Source organism: Erithacus rubecula, assembly GCF_903797595.1.
Source record: "Erithacus rubecula genome assembly, chromosome: 3".
Lineage (NCBI taxonomy): Eukaryota > Metazoa > Chordata > Aves > Passeriformes > Muscicapidae > Erithacus > Erithacus rubecula.
Window position 1 is genome coordinate 70,192,766 of NC_136689.1, and position 26,416 is coordinate 70,219,181.

General features: G+C 34.9%; 1 long non-coding RNA gene across 1 annotated transcript in view; it reads left to right on the forward strand.

Moving 5' to 3' along the window:
- LOC306800593 overlaps positions 1 to 13,868 on the forward strand; it is a 126,919-nt gene extending 113,051 nt beyond the window's left edge. The window contains exon 2 of the long non-coding RNA XR_013773868.1: positions 13,802 to 13,868. This is a non-coding gene — a long non-coding RNA (uncharacterized lncRNA). The remainder of the gene's footprint in view (positions 1 to 13,801) is intronic.
- Positions 13,869 to 26,416: the final 12,548 nt, after the last annotated feature.

Sequence of the window (26,416 nt, forward strand, 5' to 3'; positions counted from 1 at the left end):
GAGGATGCTGTTATGGATATCTACACTGACATGAATCTTTGAAAACACATGTGATGACCATCAACTAAAAGCAGCATATTGTCATTACATCTACATTTCATTGCAAGACATGTCTAAATGAGTTAGGTATTCAAAACTATGCCATTTTAAAAGTAGAGAATGCTCAAGAAGGAGCCAAGAAAGACAAAAGGTCATGCTAGCATAAGAAGTTGGAAAATTAGAGATTACACTGTTCTTCAAGTAGAAAGTTAAATGTTAAATTGCATCCTATAAGTATGAGGAATTAGTTGTAGGCATTACCCGGTTCATGAAGAAATTTGTCTGCTTTTGATGGTCTCTTTTTATTGTGCCTGAAAATAAATTAGACTACCAAGGAAAGAATGTGAGCACCAAATAAGAAACAAAAATATTTATAATATTATAATTGCTAGTCTTTTAAATTGCTTCTGGTTTTATCAGATAAGGAATCTGTGTTTTGGCAATACCAGGTGCAGATAAGTGAAAGCCATCTTTATATTGCAGTTTTGCTTTCTGGTAGATCAAAGTTCTTGACATCTGAGAGATCAATCAACTACAGTGAAAAGACAAAATATTATCAGGCATCCAGAACATGTTTGTACCCTTTATGCTTCAAGACAGTGTAGAAAATTGAATTTAGGATAAGTTGAAGATAACGGTATAGTGAATCAATCAATTTAACATTCCAGTCCAGTACATGCAAAGCTGCATGTTGGATCATATGACAAGAAATTCACAGGTCAGACTGAATGGTACAGTGAGGTTCCTGCAGAATAAGGAATGTTGTAGGAAACATGAATCATGACATGGCATGAGCCAAGGTTCTCTCTGGAGACTACATTCTCTGCTAGCTGCCACACACTGCTTCCCTTTCATGCATTACAGAAAAGTTCTCATCAGGTCCACATTCTATGTCTGGAATAGAAGAGGAATTGTAACTGAACTGGAAAAGCGTTACCTGCAAATCTTGAAGCCCAGCAACATGACAGAAACACAGATATGTGAATTGTACATAATGCTGAGATTAGACAGATCTGAAAATAACTCTCCCTAGGCATGGGCAAAAAAAAAAAAAAAAAAGTGTCTTCTGTTTTCCCAGTCTATGCTACCAAATAGTTTTGGTAATTACATTCTCAACAAGGCATCTTTGGGATGCAAGGAACTTCATTTTCATTAGCAATGTTTCAGGCCAGTGAAAATCTGGCAAAAAAAAAAAAAAATACTGATAGCAAAGGGAAATACAAACCTAGTCTAGTTTAATTTAAATTGTCTTAACACTTGTTCCAAATAAATTTGTTGTAGTTCTAAAATGTTGTATGTTTTTTGCACATTGAGACTGTAATTCTCTTTGGATCATTACTTCCAAGAAACCTTGGGCATCCTTCTGGACTTCCAGTTTCTATAAATATGACCAAGCCACTTTCTCATTTTGCACAATACTGGCTGATAAAGAAGTTTTCACAGAGACTCGAAGTATCAGACATGTACAAAACTGGTTCAAAAACTAAAGAACAATTAACAATAATTCAAGAAAAAATATTTTTTCAGCTGTTGCATACACCTGGAACTTTATAGTTCATAGCTCCTGTATTGTGCTGATTTTCCATAACAGAAAAGATTTTTTTTTTTTTTTTTTTTTTTTTAATGAGAAGCATACTGTTTAAATGGAAAATGACCACGAGGACTTCTTAACATTTTATTTTCCCTTTCTCTGTTGGGTAAAAGAAAATGCATTACAGAAACATCTCAAAAAGAAGGTAAATTATTTTTATAATAGTTTTTCTCCACTCAAGAAAAATAAAAAACCTGGTTGGTAAAGGAAGCAATACAGAAATGTCCTGTTTTGTTATTGGTCAATTTTTTTTTTTTTTTTCCCTAGGGAATATTGTGGAGAAAACTGCCTAAATAAATGGAGGATTTTTGGGGGGGGCTTTTTTTGTAGATATGGCTTGAAAAATATCTTTGAGATGAGCTGTATATCTTCCCAAGCCCCCCCCCATACTACTGACTAAATCCCCAGTGCCTGTCATAGGTGCTTTGTTTTCTACACTTCGGAGTTAAGTGTGCTATTGAGGAGCTGAATGCCACCATTTAAGTGTACTCACTGTTTATGTACAGGGGCAACTGAAGATTGACATATTTTCCTCCAGGTTCCTCCCTGGATCAGTCAAACTCCAGTGTAGAAACATAATTGTGTTTGCAGGCACGGGCCATGATAAAGGGCAGGAAATGCACATTGGCACTGACAGTTGCCCACTCGCCTTCAAATGAGGAAAGAAAAGGGTCTGTCTGCACCCTATTGAAACATGATCATAATGAGCTACTCCAAACTTGCTATCTAGAAATTCAACATGCATACAAGACTTTATTGGCAGAGACTACATAACAGATTGAGTGTGCTTGCCACTCTGCTTCTCCTGAAGAAGTAATCCTGCAGCATGGCTCACAGTGAGAGAGGATTTTCAGATGCTTATTGAAAGCTCTGGCTTGTACAGTAGTTCATTTTTTCCCTTTTCCTTGGTTTTGGTTCCTAGAGCCTGTGGCTCAGCTGATGCTGAAGCAGAGAAAGAGATATATCTCTGCTAACTACAGGTGTTGATATTTGCACCATTATCTGACAATGGCTGATGTGAGAGACTAGTTTTGGAACAGGCCACCAGCTGAAAATCAAAGTTCAAGAAGGAAAAATTAAAGGAAAATGAGCATTTTCACTTAACTATCTTCTGCCATTTTATAATATCACCATAAGCTGAGCAGAAATTGCAAATGTCTGAAAATGTCATTTTCTGTCCTGGACTTCTGGGTACAGTGAGTATATGTAATTTTTATTGGATCTTTAACTTAGATATTGCACATGTGCAGAATTGTTGGTCATTAATGCCTTGAGTAACTGATTGAACTGCCCACTGCCTTCACCCAAAATGTTGCACAAAAATAATTTGACAAAATTTTGGAGAATCTTCCCCTCCGGAAATTTCAGAGTTCCAGGTATTCTCCTATCAAAACTCACTGATAGGAAGTGCAGGGGTGTTTCACTGTACACCTCAATTACCAGCCTGTTTGGAAAATTTTCCCATCCCAGATATCCCTCTATACAGTTCACATGCAGTTTACCACATAGGTATGTAAGTTACATCTAAAATTAGAATTTTACCTCTACAGACAAGGGTTTGCTTGAGGCTGATTGCTGCTTTTCCTTAAGGAGCATTTCAATCATTCAGATGCCTTACTGGCTTACTGTGGAAGCTTCAATTTTTTGATGAAAGAAGTGTAATTTAAAATATATGCTATTTATAATTAATTTATTTTGTCTGAAGTAAACAAAGTCCATTTGTAAAATTATGCATCTTAAGGAGTTTGATTTTCATTATGTCTTCTCCAGAATCTTCTGTTACAAAATAATTAGAAATAAGTTTTAAAAAGAGAGACAGCATTAATTTTATTTATACATAAAACTTGTCATTTCTTATTCTGAGATTCGACATTTATACATTTTAAAAATCAATAGGTATGTAGAAAAACACTGGCTTCTGTGCCAATTTTTGCTTGAATGAATTGACACACATGCCAGAGGATAGGAAACTTTATGAATTTTTTTATGCTGCAGGATATGTCTTGAAAATTTTGCAAAAACTTCCATCTGGTTATCTGTTTGCCCATTATCAACCATAAAGTAAGGTGGAATAAATGTAGTTTATTCAGCCTCACTAGATTCAAACTAAATCAAAAGCTAAATTTGTTTGATCTAGTATAGCAAGATATGTCTGCTGGGATTGATTAAAGTAAAAATACTGACTGCCACAATCCTGGAGTATATTTCAACATCAAAGATGTTTCATTTAGTTCTTTGAATACAATATGAAGATAACAGATAAAACCATTCAGTAACGCTAAATCCTTAGGACCAAAAATGCCTGTAAATTAATTTACACACATAATAATAGTTCCAGCACATTGGAGTGGCATGGTCTGACAGATTTAGGAATTTTTATTTGAAGTCATTAATAAAATAAAGTCCATTATGCAAAAGAAACTTTTCAACATATTTTATATTAGTACCATAGAATTGCAGCACCTATCACTCATGACTGAAAGAGAGAATTTGTTGGAAAAATTATAGATTAATTGCACAGCAGATATTAATTTCTATAATGTTACTGAAAGTGAAGCAGCTACAGCATAACCATTGAAAATCTGATCCATGACTATGTTTGACATACCAAATTGTTTTATTTGTTAGACATTATTTCAAATGTCAAATTCATGACATTGGAATACTTTCTTCATATGAGCAGCTTTTCAGAACTGGAACTTTCTGAAGTAGTAAGGCTTTTAAAAACCTAATTAAGTGGTTCTCAAATTTATCTTTGGAAAGCATATGTTAGTCAGGATGGTATTCCCCTCACAAAAACATAACCACTCAAAAGCTAGTATTGCAGCTTGACTAGCTAAATTAAAAAAATATGCAAAAGAAGCACCCAAAATCTGCCCACAAAATAAAAGTGAGAATCAGTATTGAAAATTTTTACCCTAATTTTTTTTGTTGTTTCTTTATCAGAGAATCAAATGTATAAACTATGATTGTGAAAATATTATTTGCCTCCTTTAGTACTTCAGAAGGTATATATAATTTGAATATTAAAGGTTGAATATCTGATTTGTCTTGTGTTTAATTTAAAGACAGGATAAAAAATTCCTGAACTATATTCTTTCTTTCAGCTACCAGATGGGTTTCTATAGGTTGGACACTGGGCTATAATTCTGAAGAATCTGCATTATTTTTCATTTCATTTTGAAATATTGTGGAATCTATAATATCTCTATTCACAGAAAGTAGAGGGAAAATATTTCTCTGCATCATATTTTTTGGAAAACTGAGAAGTGTGTAGGACTAAATATGTGTTTAGCACCTAGTGCTTATTTCTTGCATCTAGGCTTTAAGCTGGGATGGTCACTATGACATATCTGTAGAAAACAGGAACTGGTGATTACTTACTTTACGCTCAACAAATTAAATAATTTTTCAGACTGCATGAACCACTACATTCGATACATAAATAGTCCATCCTCCTGTGCAGCAAAACAAGCCAGTGGGGAAGAAGATTGGTCTGTCTGAACAGAGACCTTTGGCTGGAAAAGGAGAGTTTTGTCCTTTGGAAGGACAGTTATCACCATGCTGAATTTTCATCTTTTGTTTGATATAGAGGAAAACACAGATACAAAGGATGAGGAAAAGGTGAAAGTACTTAATAACTTGGACTCAGTCAGAGTAAGTTTTTGACAGGGTACCCAGTTCCTTGAACTGCCAGTCATCCTAGAGAAGAGGGAAAGGGTGTGGAACAAAAGTCACACTGTCCAAAGGAAAATTGTCAGCAATATACCACACAAGTTTGACACACATAAATCTAGGGACCAAACGGAATACACACATTGGAACTCAGAGAACTGGGAAAAGTGCTCAATTAGCCGTTTTTCATAATTTATCAGAAGTACTTTCTAACTGGAGAAATCACAGTTGACTGGAGTCTGGCAAATGTTATTCCCATCAAGAAGGACTGGAGGGAATTTTTGGGAAACTATAGGTCTTTCAGTCTGACCTTGGCTCCAGGTAATGACATGGAGCAGATCACCTGGAGTGCTACCACACAGCATGTACAGGACAAATAGGAATTCAGGCCCATCCAACATGGATTTATGGAAGGCATGTGCTTTTTGCAACCAGTTGGTGGATATTATTGACCTGAATTTCAATAAAGCTTTTGACAGTATTTTGTCCTGAACAAACTGGGTGCTAAAGTCTTGAATGGGTGTATCTTTGCTGGGTAAAAACCTTGTGTGGATGACAAAGCCCAGAGAGGGGTGGTGAATGGACTGAAAGCCAGCTGGTGGCCAATCACTAGTGGGCTTCCCCAGGTCTCAGTGGTGGGACCAGTTGTGTGCAATATCTCTACAAATTAACTTAGCAGGGAGATCAAGAGCACCTTCTGTGAGTTTGCAGTCAACACAATGTTGAGCAGGAGTATTGATCTGCTGGAGGATATGAAAGCTCTGCAGAGGGATATGGGCAGGATAGATCTATGGACCAAGCCCAGCTGTATGAGGTTAAACAAGGTGAAGGACCTCCATTTGGGTCACAGCCACACCATGGAGCCCTACAGGCTAGAAGAACGGCTGGGAAGTGGTCCATAAGAAAAGGATCTGTGGGTGATGTTTGACAGCTGTTTGAACATAAGCCAATGTGTGTTCTGGTGGACAAGAAGGCCAATGGAATCCTGGTGTGTATCAGCAATAGAGTTTCCCAGCAGGACTAGGGCAGTGACTGTGCCTCTGTACTCGGCACTTGTGAGTACTGGAGGGTATCCAGAGAATGGGAACAGAGTTGGGAAGAATCTGTAGCACAAGTCTGGTGAGCAGCACCTGAGAGAGCTGCAGAAAAGGAGGCTGAGGGGACACCTTATTGCTCTCTACCTGAAAGGGGGTTGTAGGTAGTGGTGGGGAGTTGGCTTCTTCTCCTAAATAGCAAGTGATAAAACAAAAGGAAATGGGCTCAAGTTATTCCAGGAGACATTTAGATTGGATATTAAGAAAAATTTCTTCATGGAAAGGGTAGTCAGATGTTGGAAAGGCTTCCCGGGGGAGTGGCTACGTTACCATTCCTGGAGGTATTTGAAAGGTAGAGGTAGATCTGGTACTTAGTCAGGGACATGATTTAGTGATAGACTTGGCAGTATTAGGATAATGATTGGGCTCAATGATCTTAAGGTTCTTTTCCAACTTAAATTATTGTGTGATCCTATGTGAATATTTTTGTATGCTACTGCTTTCTGAAAACTGCTCTTAAGAAGCAAAACTGTAGAAAAATGCTCCAAATTTTAGACAAAAAGTATTTACAGAGTTTGTTATTTGTCTAGGAGGGGTATGTTTAAAAAGCAGATGTCTTTTGATTATAATAATTTCCAATTTTCTACTAAATAGCATGAATGTTAGCTGTTAGACATAACCACCCGTGTTTTAAAATATAAAAATATTGAAATGGAATTTTAGCGAGGCATCCTTAGTAAATATGGGAAATATATTAATTATGCCTGCCATTGGTTACATTTGAAACAAGTAAAACGTGACCTATTGCAATGGTCTTGTCTCAGATTACAAGGATTTGCTGCCAATAAGGACAAGAGAACATGGTCTTAGACCATGCCACGGGAGGTTCAAGTTGGACATTAGGAGGAATTTCTTCACAGAAAGGGTAATTGGGCATTAGACTGTGCTGCCTACGGAGGTGATGGAGTCACTGACTCTGGATGCATTTAAGAAAAGGCTGGATGAAGCACTCAGTGCCATGGTCCAGGTGACGTGGTAGTGTCTGATCACAGGTTAAACTCGATGAGCCCAGAGGTTTTTTCCTCAACTTAATTGACTCTGTGATTCTGCACTGAGCCAACACAGAAAGCATGTTTGTGCCAACCCGACCTACAGTCTGATTTACATAGTTTATGTCAAATCCTATTTTCAGATTAATCCTCGCTCTTCATGGTGTTGTGGTATTTCACAAAGACAATATTGCTTTTGAATTTGTTGGTCTTAAGAGATCAAGCCTTTCTTTCCACACTCTCTCCTGCTTAAATGAAAATAAATTCAAGTGATACTGATTTTTCTCTTTTCAGTGGCTGAGGAAGGGAATGAAAAATCAGCTTGCTGACACTTGAATTTATTTAAGACACAGAAGAAATATCCTTACTGCCATTAGCAGTATATCTCTGTAAGAATTATTCATCTGAACAGTTTCTTATGGAGAAGTATGCTTTTACATTTTACAGAAGAGGTAATAAAATGATACATCTTTTGTTTTTTATGTCATGTCTCAGAACTAGTAAAATATTTTAATATAAGATGAACCAACCAACTCTAAACAAGCAAGCAAATGAAATTGCTCACAAGAGAAGTAAATGTTCAAGGTTATTTAAAAAATATGTATTTTTACTTTTGCTATTCCTTATTTAACTTTTTAGGCTTATGAGCAGAGCATTGATTCTTTTTTTGTGAGGTTGTCTTGCTGTGATATCTGCCAGACAATACCTTGCCATGGCTGTTGAAGCACAGCCTGCTGGCTGTATGGTAGGGTAGTCAGGTCTGCTGTCTGACATGAAATGGTTTGTATTTTGGGGTTTGAATATGTTGCTTGGATGTTTTGTGAGACACAGCCTAGAAAGGGACAAACACTTGTGCTTTACAGATCAGTGTGTTGTGTTGTAGCTATTTGCTAATGCTCTATAAGAGGAGGTGCATCTTGTTCAAAGGGAAACAGCCGAAGGCATCATCTGAAAGACAAAGCAATGCAGAGGTTGAAGAGAGATGATGAAGGCATCCTGCTTAATGCAGAACTGACCTTGAAAACTTTTCAGTGACCTGTACTGTCTGGTATTAAATAACCTGAAAATGTCATCCATAAGCCAGATCTTCTTCCATAAACTGGGCAGCAGCAGTCTTGTACATGCAGATGCTGACAGTGCTGTTGAAGTCCGTACTTCCTTCTGGCATCTGCTACTTCTTACTTTGCCAACATCAGCAGCTACTATTGTTTGCTACCATACTGTGTTGAACTGTCCTTTTAAAGGGGTTTTTCTCCTTCCTCATTACTTGGGATGACTACAACTCCCAGTTGAATGATCTTCCTTGATATACCATGGAAAAATCACATGTGAGTGGGCTGCTCATTTCTCTGCTTACCTCTCAGCTTGACAGTGAGGATATTCTGGGCTCTTCTCTCACCAAAAGGGTGCAAGTCCTACTGAAGTCTCACTGACTTCAGTGTCAAGACAGATGTTCTTTTTTTGGCACTAATTTGTGTAGAAAGGAAAGATTAAGCCCACTGAGAAATGTCATGAGTGAGCTAACCCACTATAAATACAAAACTCCTATAATTGTAGAAAAAAGTGACAATTTCACAGAATTCTCCACAGTCTGAAGTATAATAACTTCATTCCCATCAAATGATATTCACGAGAAAAAGTTACCAAGCTCATTAGAATTTATGTGAATATACTTTTATGTCTCTTTTTAGCAAGATGAATTTGATAAATGTGATAGACAACTAGAAGTATTACCTGTTTCAATATTACTTTGTTATATACACATCAATTCCCTTTAACCTCATGGTTCTGAGCCACCACCACAACAGTTTGGATCTCAGCATGCAGTGACAAAGGACAAATAAGTAAATAACAGAAGCTAAACAATTTTTTTAAGCTATGAGGTATTTAAAAACTATAATCAGAAACAACAGGGACCATATATGGATATGCTCTTCTTGAATACCACACTGAGGCATATCAGGTGTAGTGCATAATGCAGCAGGTGTGTCGCTCCTTTAATATAAATAGAGAAAGCACTATGGACTGCTTCCTATTTGGATTGGAATTCCCAACATGATCTATTGCCAAATAGCTTTATATTAGTTAAAAGAGTTCCATATACATAATATGAGGTTTATTTGAAGATCAATGTCCAAGGAAGACAATAGCTTCTCCAAAGGTTAAAGAAAACAAGAAAAAAAGTGCAAAATTTGGTTTATAAGTTAATAAGCAAATTAGAAAAAGGAAAGTACACCACAGCAAAAGATTCTGACTGCTAAAATTTGGACATTGTGTCTGTGTAACATCATAAATGTTAAGCAGATATTATGCAGCTTAAAGTAAAAATATTGCCATGACAGTAAAAAAGCAGACTTCCATGCATATATAATAGGAAGCTGCCTTTCATTAAGAACTGTAATAAACAAGCATGGGAATGATCAATGCCATAGTCATCATATAAATGCTTGTCTAATAACATTCCTCATTAGCAAAGACGTTTCATTCACAATTAAAAAGTATAAGAAGGCTTATTTGTGCTGAATATACTACCATTCTACTATTTCAGTGCCAGAGTTGATAAAGCAGTCTAATATAAAAAAGAAAAAGAAAGCTGTCAAAGGAATATTTTTTTCCTTTTACCAGATGGTGCACACCTTGCATGTTTAGTGATTTGAATTTAAATAAAGAGAGAAAATATATTTCTAACTACCTGTAGGCTTCAGAATTCTAAAACATGTTTGATTTAATATTAATACAGTATGTTTTACCAGATGATTTATTTGATGTACAAAGTAATTTATTTAATCCAGTATCTCGCACGCAATACATGACATACCTACTGTGACAGACAATATATCTAATTCAGCAAGGCAAAAGTTTAATTTTACAGCTTCTTTGCTCTTCTGAATCTTCTGAATAAAGATGTATTTTATTGGAGTATTGAGTATTAATTTCAGTTTAAACAATTTCAAATCTAGTATTATGCCTATTAAGAAAAAGTAAACCTATCTCAAGAGTGAAGAGAAAAAAGAGAACATAGCAGTCTTATAACTGTGCTTGCCTACAAACCGCTTGGCTTCAATATGCTGCTCTTGATATGTGATATTTGTAATTAGGAATATTTTAACAGCTGCTGGTATTCATGAAAATATCAGTAATTTTTTTAAGTGCTATGAATTTTTATTCACATTCTATTATTACTCAATAATTAAAAGTAATGTAATGAACCTGAGGAAAAAAAACCATTATTGTGCATCCTTTCACAGACACTGAACAGGCAAAGATATTTGTAATTTACCTATAATCTGAAAATTGTCACCCAAAGTGTTTGAAGTATAATCAAGGTATAAATGATCCATCTGTAGACATCGAGATTATGTCAAAAGACAGACAAAAGGTTCTAGCTGCTTTTCATTGAGATTTTATCAATATATCCCAGTTCTTTGGTGCATTATTTTAAGCAAAGTTAAAAAAGCTACTTTAAGCAAAGTTTAAGCATGGAATGACACATTTTGAAAAATTTGTCATCTTTAAATAATATTTTCTTCTGAATAACAAAAATTTGCATAAAATAATTTTTGAAAAAATTGAACTAGAAAGGTTGAGAAACACTAATTTAGAGCATGAAAAACATTCCAGGCAGTACGAAAAGGATGATAAAGAAATTCTGACTGGGATTAGAAAGTTCAGTTTTGATAAAGCACATTTTCCTTTACTGGGGTAGCAAAAATAAATCTCACTTCTTTTTTAAATGAGTTTTACTTCAGCCTTTGTGTATTGGCCTGAAATATGGTAACAATGGCTTTATGTGTAATTGAGAAAATTGCATCTCAGAATTTTTCAATCACAATTTGTCCATCAGAACAACAGTACAGTAATTCAAACATACAGTGTCAAATCCTCTCTCCATATAACTCTAAAAAGAATTGGAATTGAGTGGAATGCAAGCTGTTAGATCAATAAACTCATTCCACATCCACAATTGGATACATGACATTTACTGTATTTTACCTGTGGAACCAGTGCATTCAAACTCTAGAGTACTTCTGAATTTATTTATTCCTTCCACTTGATGCCACAAAAAGAGAGGTACATGGAAAGCCTAAACTACAGTCTGCATTGATCAGGGTTTGCAGATGGAGAACACTCCTTAGGGTGGGTTTGTTCAGAAGCAGTTGTTATGCCATCATATTAATATCCATGTATGTTATACCTAGTTATTAGACTAAGTATTGAATAATACACACAAGGAAGCAAGATTCAAATCCCTCACCTATATTCTACAGAACAAAAACTGAATAAAATTTTATTCATAATTTATAAGTCAGAGAACTTTTATTAATCTCATAATAGGTTCAAAAATTAAATGATTTACGTAGAAGTCAGGATCTCTTCTGCTGAAGTTTTGTCAAATGATTAAAAAAAAAAAAAACAACTAACTAAAATTTAGTACTGAAAGGGGCTCTGACCAAAGGGGCTCTGAATCTCTGTCATGCTGCTTAGGAAGCATTCCTAGAAATGGTAAGTTTTGTCTGCCAGTCACTCCTCTCATTCCCACACATATATTTCACTTTTTCTGTAATTACTAGACCAAATCGTCTCAGGGGAGAAAAGGGACAGAGTCCGATTTTCCTAATAGCTGAGTGAGCAATTAAATCACTGTACAGAAAGGGAAGGACAATCACAAATGTACAACTGTCTTCTTTCTGGATTTGCTTGCAGGAGTATTTAAATACTGATATATATTAGGCATGAGGTAATACTTTGTCTACTGAATAAAAAAAAACTATTCTGGAGGATGACCATGGAAACCTGAGGAAATTTGATGATGAAAACGAAAATGAAATATTTGAAATCAAGCATTTTTTCTCAGTGATTGTTGGGCAAAGTCCTTTTTATATCCTAATTAAGGGCACAAGTAACTGAATTGTTATAAAAAATCCTACTTAGGCTTCTCTTTTTTTGGGGGGACTTCTCCATTAGACATTGTAAAAGAAAGGGATGCAATCAGGCAGCAGAATCTTCTAGTTAATTTAAATATAACTATAGAAATAATTCTTCAAAACCACTTAGAAAAGGCAGGAAAGCCTCACGTAGAACAGCTTTTGGAAAATGGTGCTTTCTACAGGCCAGTGGCTTAGTCTGCCAATTTGCAGTTTCCATCTCATTTGGTGTTATATATTCTTCATGTAACCCTTAATCACAGACAATTCCACCTAGGCGCAGAAATCATCCAATACTGAAAAGAATAACATATCCTGCTGAACATGTACACAAAATCCCCAGATGATACTCTTAAAAACATCAGACTTTCAAATAACAATTTTTGAGATTTCAGAAGACTAATGAATGCTTTGAATGTTTGAGCAATGCCTCACTGACAATAAATGTTACTGAGCTTCCATTTAGTAAGTGAATGATAGCTTTATTTACTTTCATTTCTTACAACAAAGGAACTAAAACCCCTCAATTATTTGGGACAGTAAGAACACAAATACACATTCTCACTATGCTTTACTCAAAAAAACCTGACAATCCATTTTTCCTCCTTTAAACTAAAAGGGACTTTCTGCATTCAAAAATCACTAAACATTTGCAAATTGGATATTTCTATGGACTAGTATCAGTGAAATATTCCATTTTACTATGTAATTGTATTTGATAGGTTATACTTCATACAGATTTTTCTGTGCTTTAAGCAGTGACTTACACTGTAGAGATGTTATTCTGAAATCAATGAATATATGTAGCACAAAATAATGCTTAGCATCAGTAAAGCTCGAAAAAACTAGCACATAATGACCAATATATTTACTTCTATGTCAATAGCTTTCTGGAATTAATACATTAAAAATTAAACTTTTTAAATAATAGATATATCAATTTGAAAATAAATGTACTCTGTATGCTTACTGCTTCTGAGAAAAAGACACTGCTCATTTCTTTCTTTGTATTTTAAGTGCTGCACGCTTCTGATGTGGTCTAAGAATTATTTTTCTCTACTGAGAGACAGAGACTGCAGCCTCTAGCTATATAAACTTTTACATTAGCAATGTTAATATTCTGCTACCAAAGCAACTAAGAGAGGATATGCTTTCATTGGCATCTCCCTTTGAAGTGAAATCCTAAAGCTTTAATTTTTATTAATGCAAATCCCTACTAAAAAATACCTTATCCATGGTCACATTTGCGGCACTGTAAGATCTAAAGACATCTTTGCTTTCAGACTTCAGTATTAAACAGTTTCTGCCTGCAATCACACCACCTTGGGCTCTGATAATGTTGGCTTTTATAATACAGAATAGGTAGGGACTAACTGCTACTTGAAAAGGAGACTTCCAAATAAAATCCTAAACTTCTGTAAGTCTGTGAAAGAATGATGGAGAATTTACAGAATAAGAACTTGCAAAGCACTTAAATTCCAGGAAAAGGTAAAAAAAAAAAAAAAAAAAAAAAAAAAAAAAAAAAAAAAAAAAAAAAAAAAAAAAAAAAAAAAGATGGTTGGGATACTATAAGATTGACAGAAAAAGATAAGAAAATGGTAATTTCCCAATGAATATGTTACTTGCAGATTCACAACTGCATATCAGAAAGTTGTCATGTGTCCTGGCTATTTTTGCAATAAAATAAAATAAAATTAAATTAAATTAAAAAAAAAAATCCTTATGATTTTCACATAGTTAAAAGCAAATATCAAAGACCAACAGCTAAATCAGCATTATGTAAAGACACAATGCAAAGTTGTAAGAAGTTACATTTTGTAGAATATGGTATAGAAACACTTTGTATCAGATTCTGTCAGCAATTCTATTTCATCTGATATAAAAGTTTGCAATTGTTCAGGGCATCCCACCAACACCTTGCAAAAGCCTTTGACTTGCTCCCTAGAGAAATGCTCTTGTCACAATGTTTCTCCACATTTGCCAGTCTAACATAGGTTCTTTCTACTTCTCCGTGACTTTTCAAATATTTTAAAATATGAACTATCATATACATGCAAAACAATAGAGGCAGATTGAATTTTGGTCTCTGAAAATTAAGTTTTCTTACAACTTTGTTATGTCAGCTGGATCCTGCAATGTCCTCTCAGCTGATTTAGACCAGATTAACCCACAGAAGTCTGGTCACCTAAAGGGTGACTGTACACAGCTGGCAGCAGCCCACCACGTACTTTTCAGTCAGCTTGGAATATGGACAGGCCAAATGTCTTCCTGATTTTAAAGAACAAAATTGATAAGACAATATTTATCTTTCTAGATGAAGAGTTTCCTCTAGCATGACTACTAACAACTCTGTACTGGAGCAAATAAAACTATCATACACTTGCTCAACAGGAAGTTCAGTAATATAATGACAAATCCATGCCAGTAAATACTTGTTTGTGCAAATTATGGCTGTAAACCACTAAAGCTTTACTCAAAGGATCATATACCTTCAGGCCCTCTGAGAGGGCTGAGTCTGATGGAGTAACCACATTTTATGGTGAGTTTTTGCACACAGATATGTGTTTAATGTTTTACTGAGGTACAGTCATACTACATGAAGAAAAGAGAGGAATGTGCTTTTTATTCTCTCAAGTGTGGTTAGAAGGACATGTCCCAGTAACTTACAGCTTTCCCACAGATGTTGCAGTATTTTGTTCCTCTGGGATATACAATTGTAGGGTACTTCACAAATAAGAGCTTGTATCTTACAGTCTCTAAAAGAAACAAGGTCTTTTGAGGTACTTGCTCATGATCTGGTGAGTGGAAACACACACTGATCAATATTTCTCCTGTAGCATTTACCATGTATGCTAAAATTATCTTTGAAGGAATTGCCATAAATTCAGAATTTTGACCATAAAAAATCCTCAAGTGACATAGCACATACTGTTTAATGTATTACTATTGTTTCTTTTCCCCTTTTTTAATGGAACATACATCTTAAACAGTATTAGCTTGATTTTTTTCTTTGTAAAGTATGAAGAACTTTTGCTTTAGTTAGTGTTGGATCAGAAATGACTGATCAAATTGTCATTTTTTTTCAATAAGAAAAATAAAAGCTAATTTAATTTATGGGTAGAAAAAGATGTAAAATTCAACAACAACAACAAAAACAAAAAAAAAAAAAAAAAAAAAAACAAACAAGAAAAAAAAACAAACAAAAAAGCCAAACAAAACCAAAAAATCCTCAAAAACCAAAAATACCCTACTCCCCCTGTCCCCCTCAAAAAGAGAGATATAGCAAAGTGTGGTCAGTAAGCCTTTCCTGGATGAGACTTTGCATATAAGGAAAAAACCCCAAAACATTACCACCACTAGAAGTCACAAGTGCCCGACCATGCCTGTAAAAGAAGAGGTTCAGGCACTTCAAATGATCACCGTCTTGGGTAGTTTCACCTTGGCATATTGTCCTGACTTTCATGAGACTAAGTTTCTGTAGTTCCTGCTTCAGAAATATTCTGTAATGGTGCTAGTTACAAATTGATCTGCCTCCTGTAAAAACAGAAAAAGTGATTAACAACAATCCTCATTTCTTCCTAAAAAGAAAAAAAAAAAAAAAAAAAACCAAAAAAAAGGCATTCACACACTTGAAAGATTAAGTCAAACTCATTCAAAAGAAAGATATCAATGTCACATCAGATTTATTAAAAAAAAACAACAGTGAACAGAAAATACTTTCCATCCTTATTTTAACAGCTATTTATGCTGCAGCACTTATTTTGCCACTTCAATTCCTGTCTTGCTAACATGTTGCCTGGCTCTAAAAGCACAGATGTATAGCTGTTCCTTAAAGACCTGTGCCACTACAAACATTTTCAAATATGGTTTTAGGAGATGGATTTGACCTTAACACACTTTGCCAATATCATCCATAGTTCAGAGCTGAAGTCGAAGACTAGTTAACCTTCCAGTAACACATGCTGTTCTCACTTCTGGCAATACATTACAGCCCTGGCTTGGTGAACAGTAAATTTTAGAAGAAAGTCCTATTCAAGAGCTGGATATATTTAGCATGCTACTGGGAGCTCTGTCCAAATGATACATTGAATCATTGGAACAGGCATTACAGAAGCTGATTTAGTGGTAAATATAAGTTAACAGTGCAAACACTCCCCAGAAAGACAGAGTGACTTTCTATATTTTTTTCCTAAGATTTCTTTGCAACTCCTGTAGTTTGCCTGTAGTTCAGAGGTCTAAGTGTCTTGGCATAACATATATGTTATGTATGTCAAAAGCTGTAGCCAGGAAAATACTTGCTGAATTGACTGTGGTATATGCAGTGATATCATTCTATTCACTGATAAATATATATACAGAAAAGCTCTAGGACAGCAGGTACTTTGTTAAAGTCAGCTTAATTTAAACATGCACATTCCTGACATGTGAACTTTGAAATGTGAAAGATATTAACTGTTGTATTGTTGCTAGTTAATATAGTGGGGTTTTTGATTGATGAGAAGCTTCAGACAGCAACGTGAACTTGCTGAAAGCCAATTGTTGTGTTCTGGGCTGTGTCCAAAGTGGTCTGACCAGCAGGGTAAGGGAGGGGACTCTGCCTCTCTGCCCTGCTCAGCTCTGCTGAGACTCCACCTGGAACATTGCATCCAGATAGGGGGTTCCCAGCTCATAAAAGATTTGCAGGAACAAGTCCTCCTGAGGAGGACCATGAAGATGATCGCAGGGCTGGCGCACCTTTCCTCTGAGGACAGATTGAGAGAGTAGGGGTTGTTCTGCCAGGAGAAGGGAAGAGTCCAGGGAGAATTTACAGCAAGCTTCCTATCTAAAGGTGAATGTACAAGAGAGCTGAAGGGGCACTTTTCACGAGGGTTTGTAATAATGGACAAAGGATGATAGTTTAAACTAAAAGAGATTATCATTAGATTTGATCTTGGGAAGGAATTTACTGTATGAGTGTGATGAGGCACTGGAATAGGCTGGTCAGAGAAGCTGTGGTTGCCTCAGGCCAGGCTGGGTGGGCCTTTGAGCAAGCTGGTTTAGTGGAAGATTCCCCTGCCCACGGCAGAGGAGTTGAAACGAGATGATCTTTAAGGTCCCATTGAACCTAAACCATTCTGTGATTCCATGACCTGTGTTATAACACAGAAAGTTGGATATCAGGTGGGCTGTTCAATGTACCTAACTAAAACAGAAACTTTCAAAAATACCTTTGCATGCCAGGCTGCTTCATGTTGTTATCTAATGTTAATAACTTTTAAATATTACTGATGAGTTATAAGTGTGCATTTTCTACACAAATAGGAATTTGACCATTTAGGCATTTACAATATTACTTCTGCAATCTTTGAAATTTGGAAATGGGTGTATGTGATATACAAACTGTTCTTACATAGGAGGAAGATATGATTGAATATCCATGCCTAGTGCTCAATTGAAAAAAACATTAATATTACACCTTTCATGACTTAATGTTTTAGAATAAAAAAAAAAAATCCTCTTTTATAGAAAAATAAGTTTGGTTCCTGAGGGGGATTTTAAAATCTTTTTTTCCAGCTTTAGTGTTATCAACAAACAAACAAATTCAAATGAATATAGACATTAATTATCAAATTTACATTAATTGCTCACAGCAGACAAAGATAATTTTGATCACATCTATGCTGAACACTTATGACGAAATTTAGGAGATTTACAGGAAAGACAGAAAGCCAGAATGTAACCAATCATTTTTTTAGACTGAGTTATTTTGCTGCCACAAGGAACAACAGATACATGCCTTCAGTTGTGTTTGAGTATGCAAAATTTGTCTGCATAGATTAGAAAATTAGGACTACAGAATTCGCCTTTTTCACCCCTTTATGATTTTGTGCTTGATGGTATTGTGGAATTCTGAGCAGAAATTTAAAAATAAAGTCATAGTTCATTGATAAGTAAATTACTTCCATGATATTAATGTACTTAAGAATAAGCAAAAAAGATGTTTGAGGAGTTGTTATTTAATTTTCTAAAAATTAGCTTTTCTTTTTAAGACTTTTTCTCTTGATCAGACATTGCTTGTGAACAGAAAATCAAATTGTTAAGTCAGTTTCCCTCTATTCTTACTAAGTATTTTGCCTATTTAAACAGCTTTCTGAAAACCTGCATGAATCTGATTAACCACAAATTAATGTATTTTTTTCAGTTAATATTTGACTAGTGAAAAAAGCAAAACAAAACATGACTAATCAACTGCCCTCATGACAGATTGACTTTACAGTAATAAGCATTATCTTACCATCATCTCAGACTCTGTGTGTTTGGTTTCTATTTGATATGTGTTTCAATCATTTTTTGTAAGTTTTCCAAACTCATTTTTTTAGTATAGACAATATTCTTTTAGCTATTAAATCCACAGTTTTAAGGTCAAGTTTGAAATTTTACTTGGAGATCTTGTTTATTTTTACAGACCAACTTTGCACTTTAATCATCGTTAGCATATATTAAAAAAAAAAAAAAAGAGATTTGTGAAGAAATAAACTTTACTGCTAAAATAATTTACCAAATGTTTGCCAGAAACTAAAAAAAAAAAAAAAAAAAAAAAACCAACCAAAAAAACCCACCAAACAACTGAACGATTACAGCTGAGTGGAGTCAAACTTTTGGATCAAATTTATAATTTCATGGAAGTTGAAAGAACTAGAGTGCTTTGACACTTAATCACTACTTTCCTAATTAAATTTAAATCAGGAAGAGGAATACAGACTCCTCTCTTCTCAGGCAAATGTCCAAATCAGACTACTCTGATATTATCCCTCTTATTTAGTAGTATATCTGTTACTTAGGTTGCTTAGAATGTGCTTTGAATAAACTAAATTTTCATTCCTTGGTAAATACTTTTTTCTATAAAACACCATTCATCTCACTCAAAGTACTTCTTAACATGTATGGAAATTATGCCAAATTGATGGTTTCAACCTCCTTTTCATCTTACCTGCTCCAAAAGCCAAGTCATCAAAACTAAAGGCCAATTTCCTTGAATTACTGAGAATTTTACTGAATTGATTTACATCTGATTTTTTTTTCCCTGTTGGTTCCATGGTCACATTATCTCTCCAGATCTTACATTTTCTAATGCTATATAATCACAAAACTCCCCATGTTTCTCTTTGAAATTGTGCACACTTTTGAAAGTGTGTTATGAAGTTTTGTTTTGTTCCAGTTTATTTTTATATTCTAACATTTTAGTGTCATAGAAGACTAATGATGGTTGTAACAAATCTATGTTTGAACCCTTGTAAAATGTCAGTTGCTTAGTCAACTGAATGTTTTGGGTTTTTATTGATTTGCCATCCATAACACAGTCTAAAATCCATTCCAAAGGCTTCAAAATTAAAAGAGATTTAAAAAATGCACTTCTATCAATGCAATTAGAAGTTAAAGAATTTTTAATATATTAATAATGAATAATATTACACAGAAGCAAACATTGCAACCAAGCACTTGCTCTTCCTTTCTTGGATTAGTCATCAGAGTTTTGTTTACATCATATTCTAATATGTAGGGGTATACATAGGAATATTGATGTTAAATTTTAGTCACACTTCTTAGCACATGTCTAAGGCTGGATATCATTGAAAGCAGTGAGAGAGTAAACAGGACAATAATACTTTGGATGGATAGTCAGTCTTCATTTTCAATTTTAATTCCCTCTCAGGTAAGAACTTAGATTCATGTCCTTAAGCCTGCCAGGGAGGTCACTAGTTTCTTTGGTATTTGTCTTGGTTTCGTTGATATTAATAGATCCTAAAGGCATTGTATGTCAGCTCCAAAACTCCCTTGATGTTTGGTCCCATTGATTCCAGAAGAGGGCTCAAATCTTTGGGAAACTTGCACTTTATTGGTAGGATGTCAAAGATAAATGCTCCTTCATTGATTGAGATTAATCACAGAGCAGCTTTATGGATTTTTCTATCTTTTGTAATTATACATCACACTTTGACATGGCCTTAAAACTAGGAGAATCCTACTGTAATCACATACTTATCACTAGCATTTAAACAAACACAAAACACTTCACAAAGCTCAAAATGTTCTTTGGATTTCCTTGCAGAGGTGCAATGGGAATAGCAAAATACTGGTGTGATTTACATGGTACTTAAACTCTATCTTCACTGCTATATGTAAATCCACTTTAGAACACATATTCTAGCTGAATATTTAAGAGATTTTGAAAATTCATCCCTGTGGAGGTGAAACTTACAGTCAGAACTAGACCTGGGTAAAAATATTTAATAAATGCAGACAAATCAACTTGGTATATCCCTTTCAAACAATTATGGATTTTATACATTTTTTTACATGCAATGTTTTGTTAATATTGATAAGTCAATCAAATAAAAGTGAATCTCAAAAGTGAATTGTCTCAATTCAATATACCAGAGAAATCTTGTTTTCTTGTTTAGCTGGTCACTGTATTGATGCGACAACCAAACTATATAGTCTTTCATCAAATTGTCTCAAGTTTAAAACACAAATGATATAAATATTCAATGCATTTTGTTTGCATACAAGCTAAAATGATTTTTAGATTATCTTTTTCCTGAGATATGTAACCTGCTAAATCAGAAATCACATTTCTTTCCCAGTTCTCAGTTTAAAGGTATGAATTGTCCCAAGCCTGACTGAAAGCAGTAAACAATGATCTCTGGCAGGCAGCAACTATAATGTTAACCACTATGTTATAATAGCTATAATGTATAGCTATTCAATGTTAAAGTAAAACAAAATAATATAGTTATTTATAATTTTTCTTTTTTAATATGTAATTTCTGACAAACCTAAAGAAGCATTCTAAAAGATTTTCTTGCTGGAACCAGAAGCTGGAGAGTAAAAGAGCTGCATAAGGCTAAAATGAATAATGGAAAATGACAATCTATTTCCTGAAATCCAGTGAAAATAATAATGATCTTACATGGGCAAAAGATAATTTTAGACTACAGCATAAATATTTAAATAAAAATGACTTGGCATTCCTGTCCATAGTTTCACAGCTGGTGACTTCATATATGAATTTGTTATTTTATGATACCCACTTATAGAATCAGATTTGTCTACCTACTACAGCACAGAATACACTCTGTGAATAGAATAGAATAGAATAGAATAGAATAGAATAGAATAGAATAGAATAGAATAGAATAGAATAGAATAGAATAGAATAGAATATACAGGAATACTTTTTGCCACAGTTTCATACATTAAAACCAAGTAAAAATATTGCAGCTATAAAGCTTTTGTTAGGGCAGAGAATTTTTACCTGGCTGATTCTACATGACGATAATTTCCATATAAAAGCAAAGAGACCACTATTATCTAAATTACCATTTTATATATGATCAATGGCTTCCACAACCTTTAAAAAGCAAAAGGATGTACTAACTTTTAGCACCTTTTAAAAATTAAATTCACCAGCTGTGATAAGAGCATGACTGGAGATTTGCCACAGACCACTGAAGCATTTAACAGGTATCCCAGTAACCTTTCTGCTCCATCTGAACCTGAACAGCCTTCTCACAGAGCAATCAATGCAATGAGCCTCCCCATTCCTAATAACAGCTGCAGGGATACACGGTGCTGAGTCCTGCAGTACTACCAACCCTACAATATGTCAAGTTTTAGCAGATAACTTTGAAGACACTTGTGGTATGCCATCATCTGAGGTTTTGCATTTCTATGTGGCAAATTTTCTGCAGCAAAAAAGCATGGAGAATGAATGCTAAGTAATTAAATTATAATTAAAATCATGCACTAAATAGATCAATGATGGATTTCAACATTTTAGATTTTATGATTTTGTTTTTTTTTTAAAAATGAGCCTAAAAGGATTGTAGAAAAATTTTTGAACCATTTGGATAGGAATTCTTTATACCATTCCATTACTATCATTCCATTGATAGTAAGCTTAAAACATTTGTAACCAAAACCTCACTAAATTTTTTATTCTATACATAAGAAAGCAGTTTTTATATCTTGGTTTTCTTGCTTCTCTTCAATTATGTAGTATTTTTCCATGCACTTAGTAGTTCAGACCTCCTTGAGGTTGGTGATATAATTTTGAAAGGTTCAAGGGAAAGAGAACTTCGTGCTTTTATGAAGCAAAACAAGAATGAAGAAAAAGAATGAAGAATGTGCTTTTGTATCTTTAGATAAAGTACTAGACATGAAATAGCAAACATCACTGGTTGCATCTACATCAGGCTTCACAGTCAATAGAATCATGCAGAGTAAATCCAGAGGAGAAGATTAGCAGCTGGCAGGAGCACCTCTCCTGTGTAGACAGGCTGAGAGCTGGGGTTGTTAAACCAGGAGAAGGGAAGAGTCCAGGGAGATCTGACACCAGCCTCCCTGTACCTGAAAGCAAGCCGACAAGAAAGCCAGAGAGGGACTTTTCACAAAGGCGTGTAGTGACAGGACAATAGGTTAGAGCTTTAAACTGAGAGTAAGTTTAGTTCAGATATTAGGAAGAAATTTCTTTACTGTGAGGGTGGATGAAGCTCTGAAAGTTCTCAGAACAACTGCCCAGAGAAATTGTTGCTGTCCCATCCCTGGAAGTGTTCAAAGGTCATTTTGGATAGGACTTTGGGCAACCTGGTCAAATTTCATTAGGGGAGATGATCCCTGTGCCAGGGAGATTGGAACTAAATTATCTTTAAAGTCTCTTTGAACCCAAATCATTCTGTGATTCTGTGATTTAACACTGAGACTGGTACTTTGTACTATATAATCCATACCAGCCTGGGTGATAGATATAATAGAGAAAGATATGCAATAACAGCATTAGAAAGGAATTTACATAAACCTTATTCCTTAGATAGCAAAGAGGAAAATTTAGTACAGAAAATCTGGGCTACATCTTTCTAGTAATTTTAAAATTTATTTTACATTTCATAAAAGTCCAGGACTCTTAAAATGTTACATGGTTGTTTTTGCATCTTTAAAAATTGTGCTATTGATATTTTTCAATAGGAACAATGTTACAAGGCATAATAATACTAACAAACACTAAAGCATCAATACAAACAACAAAACATAAAGAAAAACTAATGAATACGTGATGTTAGACCATTACATAACTTCTGTCAATTTTTCAAGAATAGTTAAATTCTTTTTCAAGTTTAATTCAGTCAGTATGACATTGTTCCTCAATGATTTGTCACTTTTAAAAATGGAGTTTGCATCAATGACAAATAATTGAACACGTTCCAGAAATTAATCATATATCTTATCATTCAAAAGAATCGGTAGATCAATTAGCCCAGTTATTTTCACACAGCTTGGTGTTAGAATTACTGAAGTAAATTGTTTCGGCATGTGTTTTTAGGTTTTTAAAGCATTAGACCATTTTTCACTGTCTCTATCATATCTTGGTTTGTGACCATTGTTACCTTACGCAGTGCTCCCACTGGATCCATGACCTAGTTCACAGCTTGAAAGAGCACAAGCAAACTCAAACAACTCCTCAAAATTGGAATGGTTCTTACTTAGAGCATCACACAAAACATCTGCACCACAGGACTTATGAATGCACAGAGAACAAAGATTTATAAGCTGTGAGACCTAGCTCATCATCCGTGAGTGCAAGATGTGCTCAGGGCCTTCAACAGAAGGTCACTTGTGACATTTATTGGCTGTTCTCAGCTCTGTTCCACTTCTGTTTGTAGAAGCAGCAGCCATGGGTGAGCTCTGTGACCCAAAAGAAAGATAAATTAATGTCTCTGAGAGTTTGGAACACGTAAGCCAAAATTTCCAAAAGTAAAACACTTTATCCTGTTCTTCAATTCTTGTTTTGAGTATTTATCATACTCTTAAAAAACAGGGAAGAAAAAAAGAGACAGTCATATTATGATTTTTGTTGTTTTGCTTTTTCCTGATACCTACTTCACAAGTCAGTAAGCTCATAAATACCAACCATCCTGATGTGTTTTGATATACCACTGTGGCATTTTAGTTATGCAACTTCTTTGCTTGTCTATCTTTGCAAAGTAAAGTAGTGTTCACTCTTGTTCCCTTTCACTAAAATTCAAAATATAAGAAAGACAAGGTGGATTTTTATTATATAGATTGATTATTACATGGATAATTTGGAAGGGGAGGCAATAGATTTTATGTTTTCCAAGTGAGAGCAGGTCTAGCAGAGGTTGTGGCATTGCATGAGCCAAGCTCTGTGCAAGCTGAAACATCTCAGTGCAGAGCTAACAGAAAGTCCAGAGTGAATTTATCCCATCCATGATCTACTGCTCCAACAAATTAAACTTGTGTTTTAATACAGTGTGCATTATCTGTTTCCTCAGTATAGCTTAAAGCTTTTTTTTTGTTGTTGTTTTCTGTGCATTTTCTGCTACATGCCACTCTGTTGAACACATACAGGTTTGCAAATGGATATTGCCTTGTCCCTTTTACAACTTCTCTTTAATTACTGGTTTTAATTTTGCTTTTGATTACCTAAAAGAACTACTAGCTCAAAAATATTTGAAGGACAATAATCACAGCAGCAGAATTCCCTACAATTTTCCTTCCAAACTTGCCTCTTATTCCAAAGTTTCACTTTGAACAAGTTTCACTGGATCTTTCAGAGCACTGTGCTTTTTAGTTTTTATTTGAATATTTGTCCTAATTTTACTTCTGTTCCATCTCTTTATTCTTTATTTATATCACTTCTGTTCTAGAACTTAATTATCCTCTTTTGTGATTCTTAACACAAATCCATGCTTTCATTTGGTATTTACACTTTCCTTATACATAAACACTTACAATATATCAGTCTAAATCACCATTTTGAGAAGACTTAAATACATTTTTTCTTGGTAATTCTTCATTGTCTGTCCTTAAAACATCTCAATAATTGTTTTGTATTCTTTAATTTCCCTGTAATTAGCATGAATAGTACTGAGCTGTACATATTTATCTCCCTATACTATGCTGCTCAGTCACCTTTTCTCTATTAATATTAGGGTAATAGCTGCTATTCTAAGGTATAAACTGAAATTTAAAAGGCAAAGCAAATTTTTGGATGCACAGCTGTAAATATTTTCTCTATACATCAGACTTCTCAGTTTCCCAACTAAGCAACAGTCCAGCACATTTTTACTTTGAAATATCAAGCAACAAACCTTTCTTTTTCTCTGTGGACAGCGGGCTTCATCACCACCATTTGCATTTTGAAAATACTTTCTTTTTTTCCACCTTAATAAAGGCATACCATGACCTACATTTGCAAAAAAGTGGAGTGCAACAGTAGCATATTTCCATGTACATATATTTTTCTTCAAACACTTAGACAAACTGTTTATTTGTGATTTACTTGTAGCATGTAGAGAAGCCTGAAGTATGCTTTTGCTGAATAATCTCAGTCTTGCAGAAAAAAAGAAAATGTGGTGTTACCTGGAATGAGGATGGAAAGGGGATGATAACTATGAATTTCTCTAGGATGTAGTGACCACTTTACCTGCTTTTTCCACATTTTAACACCTAAATTGTTCTTTGTACATGGATTTGACTAAAATTAGATTTGAGAGACAAAAATGCCCAGGGCAAAACTGGACTAGAGCTGTAAACAGACTCTCAAGGGAAATGAAGAGGTATAAAAATTCTCTGTGCTGAGGATTTCTAGTGGTGAAGAGATGTGTTCCTTGACTGTGAATTATATTTGAATTAAGGCTGAGAAAAATAAAATTTTAGAGCTGTTGTTGTAGGGGTCTGGGAAACATTTTCCCAGGCCAGCCAGGACTCATATTTAGATCATCTTCTGAGGAATAATTTATCTCTGGGGAAAGTGGGTACCCAGGTCTGTGGCTCAGCCAAGCTTTATGGCCAAGACTGAGTTGGACAGTGGAGTTTTGGCAGGAAGGGGCTGGGATGAGCCTTCCAAAGCAATCTAAGCCTTGGGTGTTTGTGTCTGGGCTGAAGGTTTGGCTCTTGCCTTGGGGATCAAAGGATTAATCACCAGGAATTTAATCACTTCATCCCTGTCTTCCCTTGTGACTCTGTCCTAAAGGTGCCACACAGCAGCTGCACAATCAAATGGCACTAACGGTTAGAGAGAGGTGCACGTTACAGCTTGGTGCA